The sequence below is a fragment of the Kogia breviceps genome, chromosome X (assembly GCF_026419965.1).
Source record: "Kogia breviceps isolate mKogBre1 chromosome X, mKogBre1 haplotype 1, whole genome shotgun sequence".
Classification (NCBI taxonomy): domain Eukaryota; kingdom Metazoa; phylum Chordata; class Mammalia; order Artiodactyla; family Physeteridae; genus Kogia; species Kogia breviceps.
Window position 1 is genome coordinate 13,522,672 of NC_081330.1, and position 22,973 is coordinate 13,545,644.

Genomic DNA, 22,973 nt, shown 5'->3' on the forward strand with positions numbered 1-22,973 from the left:
GTCCTGCCTCACTGGCACAGGTAGCATGACAAAGTGGCTGCCACATAGATTCTGGAGTCAGAGAAGCCTAGGTTCCAGTTCTGGTTGGAATTCTGGCCCTGCCATTTACCAGCTCTGTGGCCTTGGGCATATTACCTAACCTCTCTGGACCTGAAGAATGAGGAAAACAATAGCATCTACCTTCTGGTGATATTGTGGGGATTAAAGGAGATTATACATATAAAGTAGGGGACACCGGGCCTGCCACAGAGTAAGTGCTCACGAACTGGCATCTACTACTGTTATTAAAGGCAGGCACCCCAGGTTACCTTTGGGGTGCTGAGGCCTCTGAGAAGTAAGACTTTGTGCTAAGGAGGCTGATGCCTAAATTCTTCCTCTGCTGGGTCTGTAACAATTCTTTCTGCTTTGGCACCTGTTCTCTTTGGGGCCTTGGACTGTGCTTGCTGGTGCAGAGAGATTCGCTTTCTGTCTGCTGGATTGCTGGCTGCCTGGCTCGCGATTCCCAGCTGTTTCCCAGAGAGCCCCATGACTGAAGGTTGGGCTTCAAGAATATCTTTCTCCGCTCTCCTTTGTCAAGTTCACTGTAGGAATCCCAGCCCTGGGGGGCCCAGAGCCCAGACAAAGGGCAGTGGAGCCGAGTGGAGCTGTCCCCAAAGCTCAGCCCCGAAGCTCCCTGCAGCTGCTCAATCAGGGAACTCCTAGGACTTCCTGTGGGGTTTCTCATTTACCTAACCCAGCTTTTCATTATTGCTGCCTAAGAAAAATCTGGAGCCCTTTTTCCTCCTGAATATAAGTGACCTCTCAGGGACAGAGGCCCTGTTAGAGGTATTGAGAATTCTCCTTCCCTGCCACTTCAGTGATGAACTTCTGACAGGCACAAAATGCATTCTTAATCACCAGGACTGAACTGCATTCTATCACTCTTAACAGGCAGAAAAGACAGCTCTGGGAGGTAGTGAGTTCCCCATTCTTAGAGGTGTTTAAGCTAGACTACGACTGGTTGTGGTGGTGGTGTGTGTACATGGGGGGTAATTTAGAGGTAATTGTTTTATGGGTTGCTAGACCAGATGATTCTCTAAAGCCCCATCTAGCTCTGAGATTCTGTGATGTACCTAAGCTCGCCTGTGGGTTTATTTGCTCACCCAAACCAATCGGCCAATCTCTGCACCGTTCAGCTGACAACACTATCTTAACGTCAGGTTTCCTGTAGAGCCCGAACCCCCCTGGTTTATGAAGCGTGTACTACATTACTCAAATTGTAATGGTCCTTACAGAAAATTTGATGAGGCAAGTCTGCTCATCTGCTATATACTCACTAACTCTGCCGTGTGCCCATCAGAGGGCACATGGTGGGGATAATGACCTTCTCCATAAGGAATGTGCCCGTAGGGCCTGCCACAGAGCAGCTGCAGGGGCCTCTCCTACTGACGTCCACTCTGAGCTCTGTGGGCTGCTCTCAACACCAACAGGAAAGACTCATGGAAGGACCGAGAAGGGACACAGCCAGAGGCAGTAAGGCTTAAGCTCTAGGGCGAGACTTAATGTGTTTAAAGCTTGACTGTATCCCTTACTAGCTGTATGACCTTGGGCAAATTATTTAATTTCTCTGAGCCTCAGTTTTCTCATCTGGAAAAGGGGCTAACGATTTTACCTGTCTCACAGGGTTGATGTGAGGCAAACAATGTTTAAGTATTTACTGTTATTATTATTAAGCACGGTTTAATACTTATTTCATTCACTTACAAACTGAAAATAAATCCCAGAGTACTTGGTTTCTTTAGGCTTCCTGGCCTCCCCCTGCTCCTTTCCCCTCTCTTCCACAGTCGTGTCAGAGAAACAGCTGAAGAACACTGCGCTGACTTGCCAGAAAGTCTACGGCTTCCCTTTCCTTGAAGAAACTAGTTTAATGGGGAATCACGTTAAATTAAAGGAATAAATTGGCAATGACGGAATTCTTGGCATCAACCAGAAGATAACGGAGAAGTCTGGGGATGCGAGGCGCTTGTGGATCAGAAGAAACAAAGTTGCCACCTACGGCCGGTTATATAACAACTCCAAGGCCCCCCCACTGTGTTTCCTTGACACTGAGTTCCTCAGGCTTCGGGAAGAGTGCTGTCTGAAGCAGGGTCTTGGAAAGCAGGGCTGCATTTCCACACAAAGGGGCTTGGTCGGGTGGATATTGGCACCAGGGAGGGGGGACCCTAGGAAGGTTTGGGTCAGGGGTCAAACTCTGCCGGAGGTCTTACAGCCTTCATTGGAGTCAAGCGCGAAATTCCCTCAGAGTGAGCCAAACAGCCCTTCCACGGGGGCATGACCAGGTCTGGAGGCAGTAGCCAAATTTCAAACAAAAGAGCCCAGCGGGGCTTCCCTGGTGGCGCAGTGGTTGAGAGTCCGCCTGCCGATGCAGGGGACGCGGGTTCGTGCCCCGGTCCGGGAAGATCCCACATGCAGTGGAGCGGCTGGGCCTGTGCGTCCGGAGCCTGTGCTCCGCAACGGGAGAGGCCACAACAGTGAGAGGCCCGCGTACCACAAAAAAAAAAAAAAAGCTAGAACAAAAGAGCCCAGCGGCAGGCACCTGGCCACTTGGTGAAGTTCTCTGAATAGCATGTTTTTTGCCTTGTTGACCATACTGAGAGGTGTGTGTGGTGCCTGGGAACGAGTGGCCACAGAGCAGGAGAGGAGAGGGAGACCTCTCGAGTTAGCCTTACGCTCTCTGATGAAATGAGTACAGAGTACTTATTTCCCTGAAACAGAAGGTGGGTAACTAACACGATCTCTGCCCTTTAGGTTTTTTTCCTTTGCCCAATAATGTTCACCCTCATTATCACCAACCTGTATGAGGAGTTTGAGGGCATGAGTATCTGATTTGCAATGACACGAAGATGATGGGGGAGAGTCTATATTCTGGATGACATAACCAGGATTTCCAAAGGCTTCTTCAGATATTATCTTCAATAAGTGTAAAGTGAGCGCCTAGGTTCAAAAAAGCAACTGCACAATTTCAAGACTAGGAGAATGTGGATTAACAGTAAGCACAGAGCATAGAAAGAGTTGTAAGGTTTAGTTGACTCAGCTCTATATTAGTCAACAGTATGATGTTGCTGCTAAAACAGATCATTCGATTGTAGGCTGTATGAATGAAATGCGGTCGATTGACCAGTTGAAGTTGCTGATATTTGACCATTTTTGACCTACAGAATGGCAATGGCATATGGTTAAAGAGAACACCAAGCACAAGGTGAAGGATCCTAAACCCGGAGGACATTATACTAAGTGAAATAAGCCAGACACAGAAGGACAAATACTGCATGATCTCACTTATATGTGGAATCAAAACAGTCAAATTCATGGAACCAGAGAATAGAATGGTGGTTAGGGGCTGGGGGTGGGGGAAATGGGGTACAAACTTGCAGTTATTAGATGAATAAGTTCTCGGGATCTAATGTACAGCATGGTGACTGAAGTTAATAATACTGGATTTTTACTTGAAATGTGCTAAGAGAGTAGATCTTAAATGGTCTCATCACATACACAAAAAATGGTAACTGTGGTTAGGAGGTTATAGATGTGTTAATTAACTTGATTGTGGCAATCATTTCACAGTGTATACCTATGTAGAATCATCACATTGTACACTTTAAATGTACACATTTTTAATTTGTCGATTTGTTTTGGCTGCACGGCATGCAGGATCTTAGTCCCCCGACCAGGAATCTAACCCATGTCCGCTGCGGAGGCAGTGCCGGGTCCTGACCACTGGACCGCCAGGGAAGTCCCTCATTTGTCAACTATACCTCAATAAAGCTGGAGAAAAAAAGAAGATGAATATCCTTTGTGCTCTGCACTGATTAGACCACATTTAGAGCACTGTGCTTGGCTCTAGGGGACACTTTATAAAAAGAATTTTGATACATATGCACAGAGAATTCCGACTATAATTTAGGGATTCAAAACTGTATCACTGAGGGAAGGGACGAACAAACTGCCGACAGGCTGGGGGCTTGTGAGCTGTGTCTTCAGATCTTAGAGGAGCTAGGAAGTGGGAAAGGATTGTTTTCTAGATAGCCTTGGAAGGCAGCAGAAAGACAAATTAGTAGGAGTTACAGAGCAGTAGATTTGTATTCAACTTAAGGTTTCTCATGATTGAGGCTCCTCTGGGTAGTGAGATCTCCATCAAGTGTTCAAGCAGAAGCTGCATGTTGCTGAGGGCATTTACGTACCAGAGAAGATTTGAACAACTTTATCACCTGGTTCCCTTGCAACTCAGAGGAGACTCTGTGATTCAGCTCAAAACGGAACTAAAATCGGTTCAGTCCCACTACAGGGGGGTAGCTTTTTTACATCTTAGCATTTTGTTTTAGTGTCAAGCAGACAATAGTAATGCATCAGTAATGCAACTCCACTGGATTCTTCCAAGTCTCCAGCATGTTTTGTTTGAGCAACTTCTCGAGATGCATTTTTAATCTGTACTGGAGAATCTGGTTTAGAAATTCCATTGCTTAAATTTCATGCTGTGTTGGATTTTTGAACCCACTTGAGAACTAGTAGCTAGAAGTGCTGAAAAGAACTCAGATAGGTTGGGGTCATATATTATTACATTATACTAATGGCAATTACTGTTTCTAAGAAAAGTAAATTAGAGTGAAGAACCATAGGATTCTTAAATATCAAATATTTTTTATGAGATAGCATTTTGATAAACTAAGGAAAGATGAAACAAAATATCTCATTTCTCGCAAAGTGCAGAAGAGTTTAAAAATTAAGGCACTGTACACTTAAACTGGATGCATTTTATAGTACCTAAATTATACCTCAGTAAAATTGTTTAAAACAGACAAAGGTATTTGGCAAAATATACTTTAGGTTTTCAAGGTTAAAGCACCTGAAAGCATGCTCAACGAGCACAGTATTAGGCCAGTATAAGAGTATTTGCTCTAAAGTCAAACTGCTTGCATTTGTTACCTGGCTCCTCCACTTACGGTGTAAATTTGTCCAGGTCATTTAACCTCTCCAAGCCTCAGTTTCCTTATGTGCCAAGACAGCTTACGTGGAGGTGGTGGGGCTGGATTGATGGAGAGGAATTTGATCAGGGTAAAAGAGAGGAAGGCTATTCCAGGCAGAGAAAAAAGGGCTGAATCTTTATGTCATGGGGCAGAGAGAAACTCACCAGGATGCAGTTGGTGCCGCAATACCTGATGTATACACAGTCTCCTGTTTTCACGCGTAATGGACTACTAAAAATACATGTAGAAGTTTGAGAGTGTGGAAAATTGTCTTACACGATATGGGATAGAGTGGAGTGTCCCATTCCCAGAAATGAGAAATAGTATTGAAAACCCCACATTAGCCTGAAGGATACATTCACAGCCTTTTGTACACATTCTATGTGTCAAAAAACTGAATCTAAAGACTAAGATTAATGAGTCTCTAATTTTGGACGGTGTAATGATTTCCATCTTTATCTTAACCATATTATGTCTAAGAGACCCCAGCTTCTTCTCACTAGTCCCAACACTTTTATTATTCTGTTTTCTACTTTCCACTCATTTATGACTTGGAATCTGCATATCACTTTATTATTCTTTCAATTGAAGTATAGTCGACATCCAGTATTGTGTTAGTTTCCTTTGTACAACAGAGTGATCCACCAGTCAAACACATTGTGAACTGATCACCATGACAATTCCAGTAATCATCTATCCCCGCACAAAATTATTACGGTATTATTGACTATATTTCTTATGCTGCACATTACATCCCCATGGCTTATTTATTTTATCACTGGAAGATTATATCTCTTAATCCCCGTCACATATTTCGCCCCTCCCCTCTGGCAACCACCGGTTTGCTCTCTGTATCCATTCACTTTTATAAAGACTGGATGCAAAATGAGGATTTGCCTGAACCTCTGTATCCAAAAAATTAACGCTGCTGAAATAAGTGGCATCCTCGTGAGACACCCCAAAATTCCCATTCAGTGACCGCTCAGCAACCGGCAGTGGGTGTAGAGATGGCAGTTCTAGGAGACCAACGTAGAATGGCAGAAGTGTTGAATGTGTGAAGGCAAGGAAGGATGACGCTCCTGCCTGGAAAGAGGGTGCCATGTGTTCTCGAATGTGCGACTGCAGAACAACAGAGCCAGCCATTTTGAAGAAGGCCTTACTGAGGTCTTTGAATAAAGCTTTCCCAAGCAGGCCTACCATTTCATTTCGATTGTGAATGGAGTCACCCAGCTTTGGAGAGCTGATATTCCTAAGCAACTCAGTAGCGACCGCTTGAACTCATGATCTTAATTACAAACTGCCTCAGTTCCAGGGGCACCCCAGCGCTTGCTGAAGAATTTTTTTTTTTTTTTTTTTTTTTTTGCTGAAGAATATTTTAAACAAGATTTTGGTATAAAGATTTATATTTATCTAATTACCTTTTGCCAAAGAAAATGGTATCCAAGCCTCTTTCCTCTCCCCAGGCATATTTTTCCAGAAGTAACTGGTGATGAAAGAGCCCATTTCCCACTCCCTCTTACCCATGCTGTTGCCCATTCCTCCCCTTTGCCTAAGCTGATCTGGGGGCTCCGTTGGTCATTTTTTTCCCCGCTTCTGAAGCACCGAGTTAAACCAAAGCTTCAAGAGTGATCAACTTGGGACCAATGTGAGAGCCTGTCTAAAGGACAAACATTACTAACACTCTGGTTAAATTCATTGGAAAACTATTTAACTTTCAGCAAATACCTACCAAAATGTAGAAATTGTCTAACACTCCACCTGTAGCATAAATACTATTAAGACCTCCAAGGAAAAGATGGCCATCGCAATTACTTTCAATTGTAGTGTGCTTTTAACATTTTTCAAAGCACTTTCACATCCTTGATCTCATTTTATCCTCATAAGAACCCTATGAGGTGAAGTAGAACAGGAAATATTATCTCCATTTTATAGCTAAAGAAACTTAACCATCACACACACACACACACACACACACACACACACACACACACTATCTGTGCATGTGAAAAGGCAAAGATGATGAACTTCTTTAGAACCTGAGAGAGTATGGGAGGACAGAGAGACAAAGGATAGAGAATAAAAACCAGTGCTTTGTTTAGGGTCAGGGGACTGATTGGTGTCTACTTCTTTATTCCCTCATTAAAAAAAATTCACAAAATAGAATCACTGCGTGTTTAACAAGTAAGAGGAAATCACACTGTATGAACCTCCAACGGTGGCTAAACGAGGAAAAGCTAGACCTAGCCACTTGTCTTTAAATAGATCTCATGCTCACAAATACAGTCAAAGCACTTAGGCTCCTTCGAGCTGTAGGTTTCGTGTAGCACCAGAATTCTTTCTATTCCCCAGGGGGCAATGGGGGAGGAAAGAGAGGGAGATGCAAAGAAAAGGGATGTGCTGTTTAATTAAACTGGTAAATCTTTTTCCTTTGAGAAAAATATGGCTTCTTAATATTTGCTTTTGCAACTTTAATATCAGCACAGACGCCAGAGAGTCAGTCTGTGTGTCAGCAAGGGCACTGCTTTTAAGGCTGAGGTAGCATATTAACACCTCCCAGGGGGTGGCTGCTTTACATGTGTCCTGTTCATAGAAATGCAGTATAGGCAGCCACCATTTTGCTGTCGTCCCTTTGCAGCAATAAAATGGTGGCACAAATGAAAACTTTCAGATCAAACACATTTGGGCTGTCCGCCATCATCTTTGGCTTCTTCCCAACTTGCATGTTGATTGATGTTGAATGTCATGATACCGAAAATAATTTTAAGGGATTTCCCCCCTGGATCTGGTCCTGTAATAGTTAAACTGCTACAACAGCCACAGACATGTGATGCTCCTTCCAAAACACATTATATCCTCCCTTCGCAATTATAATTGCAGCTGTAAGAAATACTGCGAAAAACATCAGCAACAATGAAAGCTAATTTTAACACGGACAAAAGATTTAAAAACATCTTTGAAGATGTCCTCCAGAAAACCTTTAGGACCAAGTCTTAAGGCAATGATTGTACTTATTTTCTAAGACCCTCCCCCCTTCAGTGACAGAGGTCATGCTCTAATACGATCCCAAACTGATGCTTTCTAATTTTCATTAGTGACTAATTTAAGCCACAGAATCTGGAAGGTGGGCTGTAAATGCCCAGAAATCAATTCGAAAGGTTTTGGCATGCTGCTTTCTGCTGGGTGATGGTGAATTCTGCAGATGCTGATGTTTTTTTAAATGGTGACATCATCACTTGAAAAATGGTTTGCTGAGGAACACACACTGCTGGTCGTGGCAAGTCGTCTTTCCCTGTAGGAGTCGGAACACGTCATTATGGTCGTTATGGCTTCCAATTGTTGATCCAGTGCTGCCAGGCACTCAGAAAGGATCTTGTTCCAAATGAATTTCGACTTTCTATTTGGGCATATAGACTAGATCTAGATGTTCCTGAGTCTTTCTGATTTCCCACTTGTATTTCTCTCTGATGTTTCTTAATCAATGAACATCTCTGAAGAAAAGAATATTTTAAATAGTAGTCCCCCTTCGCAGTCAGCAGTTTCCCCTCCCTCCCGCCCTCCCTCCCTCCCTCCCGCCCTTCCTGCCTGCCTTCCTTCCTTCCACGCGTTACACATATAACCATCCACAAGGCTGAAAAGGAATCCAGTGAACTTACAACTGTGTTTATATCACTCTAGATGACTTTCTGACCACCTGCTCAATGCTCTAATGGCTGCACGGTGAACCACTGAGTTCATATGCTATTCTTGGCTTAGCCGATCCCCTTACTGTTGGACATTTGTTTCCAATTTTCCTTTATTATAAGTGGCTTTGCTATAAATATCCTTATAAAATTAGGTTTTGCCTTTTGGCTTATTTCCATGGGATATAGTCCCATACGTGAGATTATTAGGTCGAAGGGTAGTTGGAGACGCATGGTTCGAGAGGTCCCGTATAAAGCTTTGTACCATTCAGCGGCTCCTGCCTGAATCCGTCATCCACAAGGCCACCCAAGAGTTCCACTTGAGTCAGTCTGTCTTCCTGTTTCTCCTAACTGAAACATTGTTAGTTATGGTTTTAGAGAATTTTTTAACAGAGATTTTTTACTTTCTTATCCACAAATAAAAATACGAATTTGTGAGTGCTAGGGAGATGAGCATATCTTTTGAGAAAAAAACACATTAAAGACTCATTTGAAATGAGTCAACCAATAGCCTCTGCTCATTGCACGTGGGATTGAGCTCAGTCAGAGCCCCACTGAGCCGCTAGCCTCCTGTGTGCTCGTCTGGGACTGGGCTGATTTCGTTTTTCTTTTTCTTTCTTTGGTGAGAAATAAAGCTTTACTGTGTTAAGATTGATTTCTTTTGGTCCTCACTCATTCATTTATTCATTCATTCATTCTACAAACATTTGCTGACTAATGCCCATTTGCCAAGCATGGTGCTAGATGCCAGGCGACTTATACAGCAGCCTCAGGTTACACACGGCTGGTTGAAGGCTCTGGGGCCAAACAGTGTCTGAGCTGCACCTTTGGGCACAGCTGGCCAAGCGCTGGCAAGCAGAGACTCCATCCCAAACAGTGCACCTTTTATAGGAAATTTTTAAACTGCACACACAATTATTTACAAGCTGAGCTCCGTACCTTCGTGAGGGCTCAAGCTGTCAGCATAATATATCTCATTACAACCATCACTGGGCATGGAAAGGATTATTTTTCAAGGCTGTGAGTGCAAAACATCAATTAGTCATAGGAGAGAACAGTTAGCTGGCATGCGTTCGAGATTTTGCACCTTTGGGAAGGAGGGGAAATGCATTTATTTAATCTTTTATAGCTGAATCAAATGAAAAAGGAGACAACAAAACCACTCAATTTGGGTTAGTTGCTTCTTTAATCAGCTTCTCAATTAACTGCAGATGCACACAGTGAACAGAGAACAGAGACAGCTAGGAAGGTGGCCTTTTCAATATGCCTGCAATATTCACTAGGAGAATTACCGCACTTCGGCAGAAGGCTGCAGAAATCAATAGCAGCTTTCTCAGGCTTCAATTCCGGGAGCTGCAGCTGCCCTGGAAAAACTACCTTTCCTTGTGTCACCTTTGGTTTCTTTCCTCAAACAAGAGAAAGGCCAGATTCAACAAACAAGTCGGGGGGCCCCGGGGTGTGGACTGGAAGGGTTGCTCTGTATAGAGAACTTGGTAAGAAGCTCTAACCCGAAGCTCCTCCTTGCTCCCATGGAGGAATGATTAAATGGAGTGGTTTGGATCTGGAGGAAATCTGGGAGATGTGAATATGAATAGGGTATTACATGATGACAAGAAATTGTCGTTAATTATATTTGCTATGAAAATGGCATTCTGGTTAACTAAGAAAGTGCCTATATATTTTTAAAACGTATCCTGAAGTACACAGAGGAGAAATGTCAAGATTCTGGCATTTGCTTTAACGTAATTCAGCCCAACACAGGTAGGCAGTGAAGAGATGAAGCAAGGATGGCAAAATCATAGTTCCTGCTCAGCCTGGGTCAATGGGGCTTAACTGTACTATTCTTTTCACTTGTATATTTTGAAAGTTTTCCTATTAAAAAGAGTTTTAAATGAGTGGCTTAATTTGAACACAGGTATATTTTTCTTATTGGATTCATAGGATTTTGGAGGCAGATCCTTTGGGATGGCTAGTTTCAAAGAATTAAGAGCAACATTGCTTGATGTTATACGACTTTACATTACTGTCTGTTTTAAGCAAATTCAGTTCTAGAAACTCATCCCTGTAGCCAGCCCACTTAAGAAATGCAGACTCATTAGAGATATACAGGTGCAATAAACGCACGAATCACAGTATAACACTGCAATACTGGGGGCAGTGGAATGTGTAGGAAGTACCAAGTCTTGCTAAATAAGGGATAACACTGAGACCCGCTAAAGGTATCGGCAAAGATTAAGTATGATTATATTCTTACTTTTGCATACAATGGCAATACCACAGCAACTGTTAAGTCACAGGGTAATTAATCTAAAAGATCTCCTGGTTTAACAAGTGTATTTGTAAATAAAATATGGTAGTTCTTCACTTTGGCAAGAAATTGGCATAAGAGTGAAAAAGTTAAAAACCCCTCTAGGTGACATGGGATACATTCTTTGGGGTCCTTTATAAAACTGTTTCCCCTTGGATTTGGAAGAGTGTTTATTGTTTTCATTTTTAAAATATCTTTTTTGGAGTATAATTGCTTTACAATGGTGTGTTAGTTTCTGCTTTATAACAAAGTGAATCAGCTACACATATACATATATCCCCATATCCCCTCCCTCTTGCGGCTCCCTCCCACCCTCCCTATCCCACCCCTCTAGGTGGTCACAAACCACAGAGCTGATCTCCCTGTGCTATGCAGCTGCTTCCCACTAGCTAGCTATTTTACATTTGGTAGTGTATATATGTCCATGCCACTCTCTCACTTCGTCCCAGCTTACCCTTCCCCCTCCCCATGTCCTCAAGTTCATTCTCTACATCTTCATCTTTATTCCTGTCCTGCCCCTAGGTTCTTCAGAACCTCTTTTTTTTAAGATTCCATATATATGTGTTAGCATACGGTATTTGTTTTTCTCTTTCTGACTTACTTCACTCTGTATGACAGACTCTAGGTCCACCCACCTCACTACAAATAACCCAATTTCGTTTCTTTTTATGGCTGAGTAATATTCCACTGTAGATATGTGCCACGTCTTCTTTATCCATTCATCTGTCACTGGACACTTGGGTTGCTTCCATGTCCTGGCTATTGTAAGTAGAGCTTCAGTGAACATTGTGGTACATGACTCTTTTTGAATTATGGTTTTCTCAGGGTATATGCCCAGTAGTGGGATTGCTGGGTAGTATGGTAGTTCTACTTTTAGTTTTTTAAGGAACCTCCATATTGTTCTCCATAGTGGCTGTATCAATTTACATTCCCACCAGCAGGGGAAGAGGGTTCCCTTTTCTCCACACCCTCTCCAGCATTTATTGTTTGTAGATTTTTTGATGATGGCCATTCTGACAGGTGTGAGGTGATATCTCATTGTAGTTTTGATTTGCATTTCTCTAATGATTAATGATGTTGAGCATCCTTTCATGTGTTTCTTGGCAATCTGTATATCTTCTTTGGAGAAATGTCTGTTTAGGTCTTCAGCCCATTTTTGGATTGGTTTGTTTGGTTTTTTGATATTGAGCTGCATGAGCTCCTTGTATATTTTGGATATTAATCCTTTGTCAGTTGCTTCGTTTGCAACCATTTTCTCCCATTCTGAGGGTTGTCTTTTCATCTTGTTTATAGTTTCCTTTGCTGTGCAAAAGCTTTTAAGTTTCATTAGGTCCCATTTGTTTATTTTTGTTTTTATTTCCATTTCTCTAGGAGGTGGGTCAAAAAGCATCTTGCTGTGATTTATGTCATAGAGTGTTCTGCCTATGTTTTCCTCTAAGAGTTTGATAGTGTCTGGCCTTACATTTAGGTCTTTAACCCATTTTGAGTTTATTTTTGTGTATGGTGTTAGGGAGTGTTCTAATTTCATACTTTTACATGTAGCTGTCCAGTTTTCCCAGCACCACTTATTGAAGAGGCTGTCTTTTCTCCACTGTGTATCCTTCCCTCCTTTATCAAAGATAAGGTGACCATATGTGCATGGGTTTATCTCTGGGCTTTCTATCCTGTTCCATTGAGCTCTATTTCTGTTTTTGTGCCAGTACCATACTGTCTTTTTTTTTTTTTGATTGTTTAGTTTTTATTTCATAACCATAAACTTAACTTTGCAATTCAGCTAAACTTGGAGGGGAATGAGGAAAATATGGAACCCAAAGAAGTGCAATGAGAGCACAAAGATTATAGTATATTTTGAACAGATGGGGATGAAGGGGTGCTGCTCTCCTGAGCTACAGAAGGAATGGTCTGGTGGTTAAGATAAAACACAAGTCAAATTTATTATTAGATTTGTCCACAGTTAGCAATGGTGATCTTCTTGCTGGTCTTGCCATTCCTGGACCCAAAGCTCTCCATGGCTTCCACCATATTCATGCCCTCTTTCACCTTGCCAAAGACCACATGCTTGCCATCCAACCACTCAGTCTTGGCAGTGCAGATGAAAAACTGGGAACCGTTTGTGTTGGGGCCAGCATTTGCCATGGACAAGATGCCAGGACCCATATGCTTCAGGAGGAAATTCTCATCATCAAATTTCTCCCCATAGATGGACTTGCCACCAGTGCCATTTTGGTATGTGAAGTCACCACCCTGGCACATAAATCCCGGAATTATTCTGTGAAAGCAGGAACCTTTATAACCAATGCCTTTCTCCTCAGTGCTCAGAGCATGAAAGTTTTCTGCTGTCTTTGGAACTTTGTCTGCAAACAGCTCGAAGGAGACGCGGCCCAAGGGCTCACCATCGATGACGATGTCAAAGAACACGGTAGGGTTGACCGTGGTTGGGCAGCGCGGGAGGTCCCGGTGTGGTGGGGTCTGCAAAGCCACCATACTGTCTTGATTACTGTATCTTGGTAGTATAGTCTGAAGTCAGGGACCCTGATTCCTCCAGCTCTGTTTTTCCTTCTCAAGATTGCTTTGGCTATTCGGGGTCTTTTGTGTTTCCATACAAATTGTGAAATTTTTTGTTCCAGTTCTGTGAAAAATGTCAGTGGTAGTTTGATAGGGATTGCATTGAATCTGTAGATTGCTGTGGGTAGTAGAGTCATTTTCACAACATTGATTCTTCCAATCCAAGGACATGGTATATCTCTCCATCTGTTTGTATCATCTTTAATTTCTTTCATCAGTGTCTTATAGTTTTCTGCATACAGGTGTTTTGTCTCCTTAGGTAGGTTTATTCCTAGGTATTTTATTCTTTTTGTTGCAATGGTAAATGGGAGTGTTTCCTTAATTCCTCTTTCAGATTTTTAATCATTAGTGTATAGGAATGCAAGAGATTTCTGTGCATTAATTTTGTATCCTGCTACTTTACCAAATTTATTGATTAGCTCTAGTGGTTTTCTGGTAGCATCTTTAGGATTCTCTATGTGTAGTATCATGTCATCTGCAAACAGTGACAGCTTTACTTCTTCTTTTCCGATTTGGATTCCTTTTATTTCTTTTTCTTCTCTGATTGCTGTGGCTAAAACTTCCAAAACTATGTTGAATAATAGTCGTGAGAGTGGGCAACCTTGTCTTGTTCCTGATTTTAGAGGAAATGATTTCAGTTTTTCACCATTGAGAACGACATTGGCTGTGGGTTTGTCATATATGACTTTTATTATGTTGAGGTAAGTTCCCTCTATGCCTACTTTCTGGAGGGTTTTTATCATATTGTTTTTTTAAGCAAATGACAGAGCAGCTTTGTTTATCCAGCTGCAGCCCTCTGGAGTCTACAGCTGGATTATCAGGTGAGTTTGCTGGCATCTGAGTAACTAACGTTGTGTCCTACAGGACCTTTTTTTCTCTGAGATGATCCCGTCCCAATACAACGTCTCCTGAACTGAGAAAGGAGTCCCCTGCATAAGAGGTAGTGCCCCTGATCGACAAGGATAAACCCTGACCATCTTCAAAGTAAGCATGTGTCTTTAAGAATTAAAGTCACCGTGCCACGACCACGAGTTGGGTTGTAAACTATTTTTCGCCTGGGCTACTGTACCTGTGCTGATCTGGCAGGATATTCAAATGAAGTTTTTCTTTAACAAACTCCTAAGACTGTGCTGGTGGAGGAGGAAAAAAGCGGGTCCCTGCGACCATCCATGATATTAAGGATCACTTCTAAAATCACAAGCTGAGAAGCCTCTGAGTTTGATACGGAATTACATCTGAAGGAGGCATGTCCTGTGTGTTACCTTAGTTGTTAAATGTGTTCCATTGCTCACCTCTCCCTAGATAAATATTTTCTTTGAAAACTCAAAGCAGTTAGCTGCCCCTTCTGTAGAGAGGTTTGTCTTATAGGAAATCCCTTCACTGTTTATTTAATTACCCTGTTCAAGGCTGCCAGGAGTTGCAATGTTTGCTCAATGCCCTTTTAAGTTCGGTAGGGAGAAGACACCTTATCTTTTTGCATAGTTGAGGCATCAGATGCTGGCTGAAGGATTATTGCCATACTTTGTTACTTCTGTAAGTATATTCCACCTAGTGAGTTGTGTTTAAATGGGATCTACTTATATTCGGAAGATATCCATGACCATTCTGACAATGAAAATTTTCTTAATACTACTTTTTTCCTCAACCTGCCCCCATTTGTGGGGTATTACCTTATTACTAGTAGGCACCTTTTTCTTATAGCTGTTTCTGAATAATAATGGAATTTAAGTCTTTAGACACTTCTCCTTAGGATTAAAAAAATGTTTAAGTTGCATGTCATGGAAAGAACCATGTAAAATTCTGCAGGGTTAGTTCTCCAGTCTGGAAGTGAATATAATCTATTATATCTTTATTTAGTGTTTACCCTAGCCTCCCACAACCTCTGCCCCCAAGCTGTATTTTCCTCCAGGTTTCCAACCTACCTGAAAATAGCTCTAATTCGTTACTTTATTTTTTAAAATATTTGCAACTATATTTCAGCTAAAAAATACTAAACAAATGAAATGGAAATGAAGGTATCACTGTAACACTGTATCACTCCAAAGGGTGTATTGTCCTTAGCGTCATATGGAGGCTAGTCAACAATTCTCTAAATCCAGTTTCCCATTTTTTCTTGAAAGTTTGAGCTCTGAAAAATCACATAAAAGGAATCAATAAAAAATAATAATCACAATCTAAGAAATATTTCAAAGAAAAATTCAACAATGCAAATAGGACTCATTCATAGGAAACTTCTCTTTATTCCTAAAACGTGACGTTTTTCAAGTCCTGATGTTTGAGAAACCTAACTAGAGTCTTTATCTGTGTCTACATCACGTTAAGCATCTGGACTTAAATGGAAAAATATGTATTTCTTAGCTACAGAAGAACAAACATTTGCAAATATCCATCGTATTGACTGTTCCAGTCAAGTGAGGTTATGTAGAAAGAGCCAGTGTCACATGCACCAATATGCCAACTATTCAATAACAACCCAGATTTAATTTCTTTCTGAATTAACATGACATTCATTAATTTGACGGTGTATCTGTTGCTGCTTCCAGTGAAAACACATATATAAAAGACTCCTGGCTGCATTTTAAATGAAAACCTGCAGCATATTAGAATCAATCATTTGCCTAATGTTGGCAAATTCATTGTTTTTCTTTTATTTCAAAATTTTTACTCTACTGATAGCATGGCCTTTCCCTGGGAGTCTGCAGACACATTGTTAATACACGCTTCTGCAAATATGATTATGCAAAGAACAAATGAATATTGATTAAACTGAATAATGTATTATTTTCTAGGATAAGTATATTAAATTAACTCTCAGTGAACAAACTGCATGAATTAAACCAGTTAATTTTTTGAAGCTGTAATTAGCTTACTTTGCCCTGCTAGGAACTTTCAGATTGAAGTTTAAGACAGCATTTGCACTGCTTTTTCTCTTCTTTTTACTTGTAATTTAAAAAAATGTGTATAAGTAATATAAGTCCCTTAAAGGAAAGTCAGAAAATGCAGGTTTGTTGAAAAAAAAGAAAATAATAGAACACCTACGGCCTCATCACTCAGACACAACCATTGTTAGTGTTTGTGCTTTCTAGTTTCATTGTGGATGGCACTGAGTTTGTCTTTCTAAATGTTTACTTCTTTTCTGCATTACGATACAAACTTTAAAATTTGGTCTTATTGTTTTTCTCCACTTTTTCGTGTTTCCTTAGATGGAGCAAAATCAGTCACGTTAGAAAACACATCAATTCTTTCATAGCTCCAAGCATTCGTTTTTAGGCTAATCTTGTTTGAGACTCTTTATTCCAGAGTATTTAAGGAAGTCTCTAAAAGTGTTTGTTTGTAGCATAAGAAGTAAGATAACAAACATTGGGGGTGGGGAGGGAGTTTGAATTGCCAGATGGTTTCATTACAGGTTAATAGTAAGCATTCAATAGCTACTATTAACATGATGTGCCAGGTACTTGGCTTGTGCCACCCTATTTTACCCTCACTGCAATCCTGCGAAGTCGGTCATATTAGCATCCTGATTTTCCAATGGGTAAACAGAGGCTCCCAGAGGTTGCGTTAACCAGTGTTACCCAGCTAAGTGGCAGTGTCACTTTTTGAATTCCGGCAGTCTGACTCTTGAGCCTGTGTTCAAAACCTATGCCATGCATAAGGTAGAAGGATATGACCCCATGAAGTATTTCCAATGCCCTGAGCACGTTTTGGACAGAGCCTCCAACCTTCGGACACTAATAAGCCCTAAAGCACAGGAAACCACAGAAGGGATTTTGAAAGCATTATTGTCTCCAGAATCTACCCCTAAGACTACTCCACCAGTTAATTATAAACCAGAATCAAATGCTACATTCTTCCTATACCTCCCAGTCTTGAGAGAAATCCTTTGTGTCAACTTGAGAAGATCCAAGCCCTCTCTCTCTCTGTGGGTCCCCTGACACCCTCCCCCATACCCCGGGACCATCCCATCTCTCCGCCTCCTGCCAGGCTGATGGGAGTGGGGCCCGAGAATGCCGTTACTGGGGCTTGCAAGACCACCACTCATCATCCGCAGCAGTAAGTGCTTCCAAAGTAATTCAGAAGGTCAGGCTTAGAGGGTTCCGAAGAAAGGTGGGGTCTAAACACATCTTTTTTCCTACGGAGCAGGGACATATTCTCGGGGACATAGTCTCTTTTCTGTCAGATGCCCGAATGGGCTACGGGCAAGAAAGGATGCGTTTTGGCCTCTTGGCAAAGAAAAATAAGCCACTTTCTGTTGGTAGAAATGATTGTGGTTTCCAAAGGGGCTTAAGGTAGAGAGTGGGAGCAGGGAAGTGGCAGGTTCCCCCCCCACCCCGCACGCTCGCTGGTCCCTGGGGTGGTTACAGCAGGAACAGGGCCGCCTACTCTCCTCTCAGCCCCTACTCCAACCATGCTGCACGCAGCAGTCAGCGCTCTTTCCCCAGTACAAATCTGATCACCTCCTGCCCGCCTTAACACTTCTCTGTGCCTTCCCATTGAAGCTTTATTGGACCCACAAGGCCCTCTGCCGAGTATTCTCCCTTGTACACTCCATGGTCCCCTCTCCCCAGGGCTTTAGACATGCTCTCTCCCTGCCAGACACACTCTTTTCTTCCCTGTCCCCCTCCCCACCTGCCCCATGCTGTCTCTCTTTCAGTTATTGAAGTCCAACTCGCTGCTTCCAGGAACTCTCCCCTGATGGATTTCACCACCAGCACCTACGAGGAGGTTAGAGGTCTCTGTCCCCCAGCACCCCGCACTTCTCCTTCAAGGCGCTCGTCCCACTTTATGGTCATTCCTTGTTTGATGTCTGTATTCCCTGGCTAGACCATCAGTTCAAGGAGGGCCTGGACCAGGTGTATGTTTCTCATTCAGGAAAAGGCACAGAGATAAGAAATATGATCGGAGGTTAGCTAAGCACCAGGGGCACGAGATGAAGGGAAGTCCTTCCGGGTGGCCGGACTTCGCGAGCAAAGGCTAGGAGGTGCGAAATCGCTGAGTAGGTGCAGGGCTCTGCATAGAGTTCAATAGCATTACAATATGTCTTACAGGAGGGAGTATCAGCCCTACTCTGTGTGTGTGTGTGTGTGTGTGTGTGTGTGTGTGTGTGTGTGTGTGTGTTTTCTTTTTCTGAGGAAATCAATAGTTTTGATCACAATCCCCAAAGGATTCAGGTGGAGGGACATTTAGTGATGGACTTTCAGGAGGTCCACAGACTCCCCTCAAGCATATTCATGGACCCCAGTTAAGAACCTCTATTGGAGACCACAGTTGAAATGAGGACAGGGACTGTACCTATTCTTGTCCATCATTTAACCCCCAGTGCCTAGAACAGATATCTCAAATTTAACATGGCCTGCCCCAAACCATGGGTCTCACAGCACACCCCAACCCACCCCACCAAGCTACTCCTTCACCAGATTCTCCTGCTGAGGGATGGCTCCGCACCCCCACAGTTCCTCCGACCACTGATTCCTCACTTTTCATCCTCAAGGCATCAGCGAATCCCGAATTGCCCACCTCGCTCTGTCTCCAGCATTGGCAGCTCCGGTCAGAGCTACTTATTTCGATGGCTGCCTGACCCATCTACCTGCTTCCAGCCACTCTTGTTTCCTGCAACTTATTCCCCACCTTTTGGCCAGATTGTGCGGATCCCTGTTTTGTCACAGGGCCCAGCAGTGAGGCCAGGGAAGGGCCACGGGATTGGAGATACACCAAACGTAGCCAATATTCAATTCACGGATCACTCAGTTGATTGCAGGCAATTAGCACACAACATAGGTTGGTCAGAGTAGGGAAAACAGAAAGGGGGTAAGGGACCACCCCAAGGAGGAGTCCAGGGAGGAAGCAGCTCCGCACGAGCAGCGAGTGGTCTTGGGTCCAGCCACAGGTCTGGCCATGGGGCTCATGAACCTGAACGGGAGCCAGCCTCCATTCCCAAAGAGCCTCGGGCAGTGACCCTCGGAACAGCTCCCAGCAGCATGGAGCCAGGTCCTTCAGCGAGGGGCCTTCAACTCAGTGGGCTCAGTGGTCTCTCTTTATGGGTAAGAGTTGCTTCAGGGGAGGGGGCCTTGGCTCTATCAGTTGCTCTTTCTGTTCTAATGACATACATTGCCCATCAAACTTCTTATCTTACATAACACTCTTAGTTTATCGCTCTAAGACACTCGCAGTCCTACAGCGGAGGTTTTAATATTTATTTATTTGGTTGCGCTGGGTCTTAGTTATAGCAGGCAGGCTCCTTAGTTGCAGCATGTGGGATCCAGTTCCCTGACCAGGGATCAAACCCGGACCCCTTGCACTGGGAGTGCAGAGTCTTAACCACTGGACCACCAGGGAAGTCCCGCAGCGGAGGTTTTAAAACAACTAATATGGAGGTTCACGTTGGCTACTGTGATAGTTTCCCAGGGTACTTAGAATAAAATGCAAACTCTCTACACTGGTCTCCAAGGCCCTCCATGTTTGGCTCCTGCCGATCTCTCTTGGATCTCCTCTCCTTTCATTCTTCCCGCCTCACTCATGACCCTCCAGTCACACTGGTCCTTGAACATGCTCTCTTCCTGGAGGGCTCAGTCCTGCCTTAGGGCCTGTTCACTTGCTACTCCCTCTGCATGGAAACTCTTCCCTTCCTCTTTATCACTCTGTATGGAAACTCTCTCTCTTTTTTTTAAAAAAATATTTTATTTATTTATTTGGTTGCTCCGGGTCTTAGTTGCGGCAGGTGGGCTCCTTAGTTGCGGCTTGCGGGCTCCCTAGTTGCACTCGCCAGCTCCTTAGTTGTGGCACGCGAACTTTTAGTCGTGGCGTGCATGTGGGATCTAGTTCCCTGACCAGGGATCGAACCCCGGCCCCCTGCATTGGGAGCGCAGTCTTAACCACTGTGCCACCAGGGAAGTCCTTTCTTTTTAAAAAAAATTTACTTTATTGAAGTATAGTTGATGTACAATGTTCTGTTAATTTCTGCTGTACAGCAAAGCGATTCAGTTAGACATACACATACGTTCTTTTTCGTATTCTTTTCCATTATGGTTCATCACAGGATATTGAATACAGTTCTCTGTGCTATACGGTAGGACCTTGTTATTTATCCATTCTACATATGTTAGTTTGCATCTGCTAATCCCAAGCTCCCACTCCACCCCTCCCCCAACCCCCTCCCCCTTGGCAACCACAGGTCTGTGGAAACTCTTCCTCTTCACCCCTCTGCCTGGAAACTCCTTCGCCTCGTCTATCATGTGGTATCATCTCAACAGCCACGTCCTCCTCCTTCTCCTCCTCCTTGGAAAGCTCTTCCCTCTGTTATTGTCTTTCTGACCCTTACTTCTATGGGAAATGAGCTTGTTAATACCTTTCTGTGCATGTTAATTTGTTTTCTCCCCTCTCTAGAATCTATGTATTCTCTAAGGGCAGGAATTTTGGTGACTTTTGTTGTTGTTATTCATCTATGCAACCCCTTCCCCTAGAACAAGTCTAGCTGTTTGTAGGTGTTCAATAAATATGTGTCGACTGAATAAATACATTTCAAAAGCATCGTTTGGATACTGGAAGGAAAATACCATTGACTGTGACTTTGAGCATGTCTTCAAAACGCCTCTAGGCTCCAATCAGTTCATCTGTAAAATGGGGTTAATCATAATTGTTCTTCCTTATGGGGATGGCAGGAGTTAAAAGTTGATACCAGTCCTGACTGTGTGTTGCATTCTTGGAGAAAAACAGCCCTGAGTACTGAACACAGTGGGGCTGACTCCAGGCGGATCTCGTGGACACCTGGGCGTTCTCAGAAGGCAGCCTGAGAAAATCAGATTGTAGGACAAGATGAAGCACACGCCCCACATAAGGCCACCAGGAGACTGTGGTCCTGAAGCCTGCTTGGCCAGTTGCCCAATTCTGCCAGGCGAGCCTCTTCCCTGCCAAGAGCCCTGGCATCCTCTCTCTCTCCAGCAGTTCCTGCTGCCATCTCTGCCTTGAGTAGCTAACCAGTTGGCTGTCTCTCAGGTCTTTCCTTTGGGCAGAGAGAAAAATGACTACAGCAATATTTATATTTGCGAGTTTCCAGAGTGCTTTGACTTCAGTCATCTTGTTTAACCATCCCTCAAAGCCTCCAATATTGGCTTATTCTCAGTTTGCTGAAGAGGAAGCTGAGGTTCAGGAGCTTGTGTGACACGCCCAAGGTCGCAGAGGTTGAAGGCAGTAAAGTCCCTTTACATAACACAGCACTGGATTTCCTAAGCGCTGCAGGGTTGGGCTCTTAAGGTGAAATTCTGATCAGAAGTCTCACCTCCCTCTCCAGACCCCTCCTTCTGTAGCTCCCAGGGCGATAGGGCAGCAGAGTTCGAGGGCCCTCCCTGCAGTCAGCGGGAAAGGCAGCCCGAGGCTGCTGGCCGCAGCGAGCTTTAGGACCCAGAAGTTAAGCTAGGAGCAGGTCACAGCAGGCTGGAATGGATCTTTCTTTGGAGGCCTCTTAACATCTTTTAAATGCAATAAAGTGAATCAGTATTTCTAGTAAATTGCCCTAAGCCATGAATTTTGTGGTTTCAACTTTTTGGCTGGCTGCCAAGGCCATGACAAATGTGGTCGCCAGGCCGAGTAGCTGCCCCTGGAAAGTGGCACAGGCCTGTGCAAACAATATCAACAGAGATAAGTAAGGTCAGCAAGAAGTGTGTGTGTGTTTGCACATGCACACGCGTGTGTTCACAAGCTCCACTTGAGGACTCCTTTGAGCAGGGACAAGAGCTGTTTACTTTTCACCAGTTGTGTTAGGGGAATCTGGTGAAAACTTGTAGTAACTAGAACCATATTTTGATTCCTTCAGGGGTATTCGGTGCCCCTTTGAGACTGTTGCTAGCCAGGAGAAATAGGGCCTAGATAGGCTCTCTGCAGTGGCAGCCTGGGGTCCTCTCCCCTTAGCCTGCTTTTCCTGAGTTGCTCTCAGGAGTCTCCTTTCCTCAGGCTACAGCTCAGTCTCCATTAGCTGGGCTGCACCCATGACCCCTGAGGCCCCATCTTTCCCGAGCGCCTCAGCTCAGCCCTCATCTTGCTGTCTTGCTCTCCGGGGCCTCCTGGGTCTCACGAAATCCCAATTGTCCTTTGATCTTTCCTTTGACTTCCCCTCGCAGCTTCAGGGCCACTTCTTCTGGAAAGCCTTCGGAGCCTTCTTTAACCCTCATCCAAACTGGGTGGGGATTCCTACCCTGTGCTTCTTGAAGCCTGTGTCTCTCCCAGTGGGGACTGTCACTGTCCCTCCACTTGACAATTTCCTGGCAGGACAGTGAGTTCTCTGAGGGCTGCTGTCCTTCTCCCTGCTTCTGGTGCCCAGCACAGAGCAGATTGTCAGTAAATGGTCCTTCGCTGAGTGCATGAAGGAATACAGGAACACGTGATCTTTGTGGGACATTTGGGAAGAATGGAGTTTTGAGACTAGCT

The 22,973-nt window shown here is 43.6% G+C and overlaps 1 pseudogene; it reads right to left on the minus strand.

The window, feature by feature from the left end:
- Positions 1-12,900: 12,900 nt before the first annotated feature.
- LOC131748889 (peptidyl-prolyl cis-trans isomerase A pseudogene) lies at positions 12,901-13,293 on the minus strand (annotated as a pseudogene).
- Between the last annotated feature and the right edge of the window lie 9,680 nt (positions 13,294-22,973).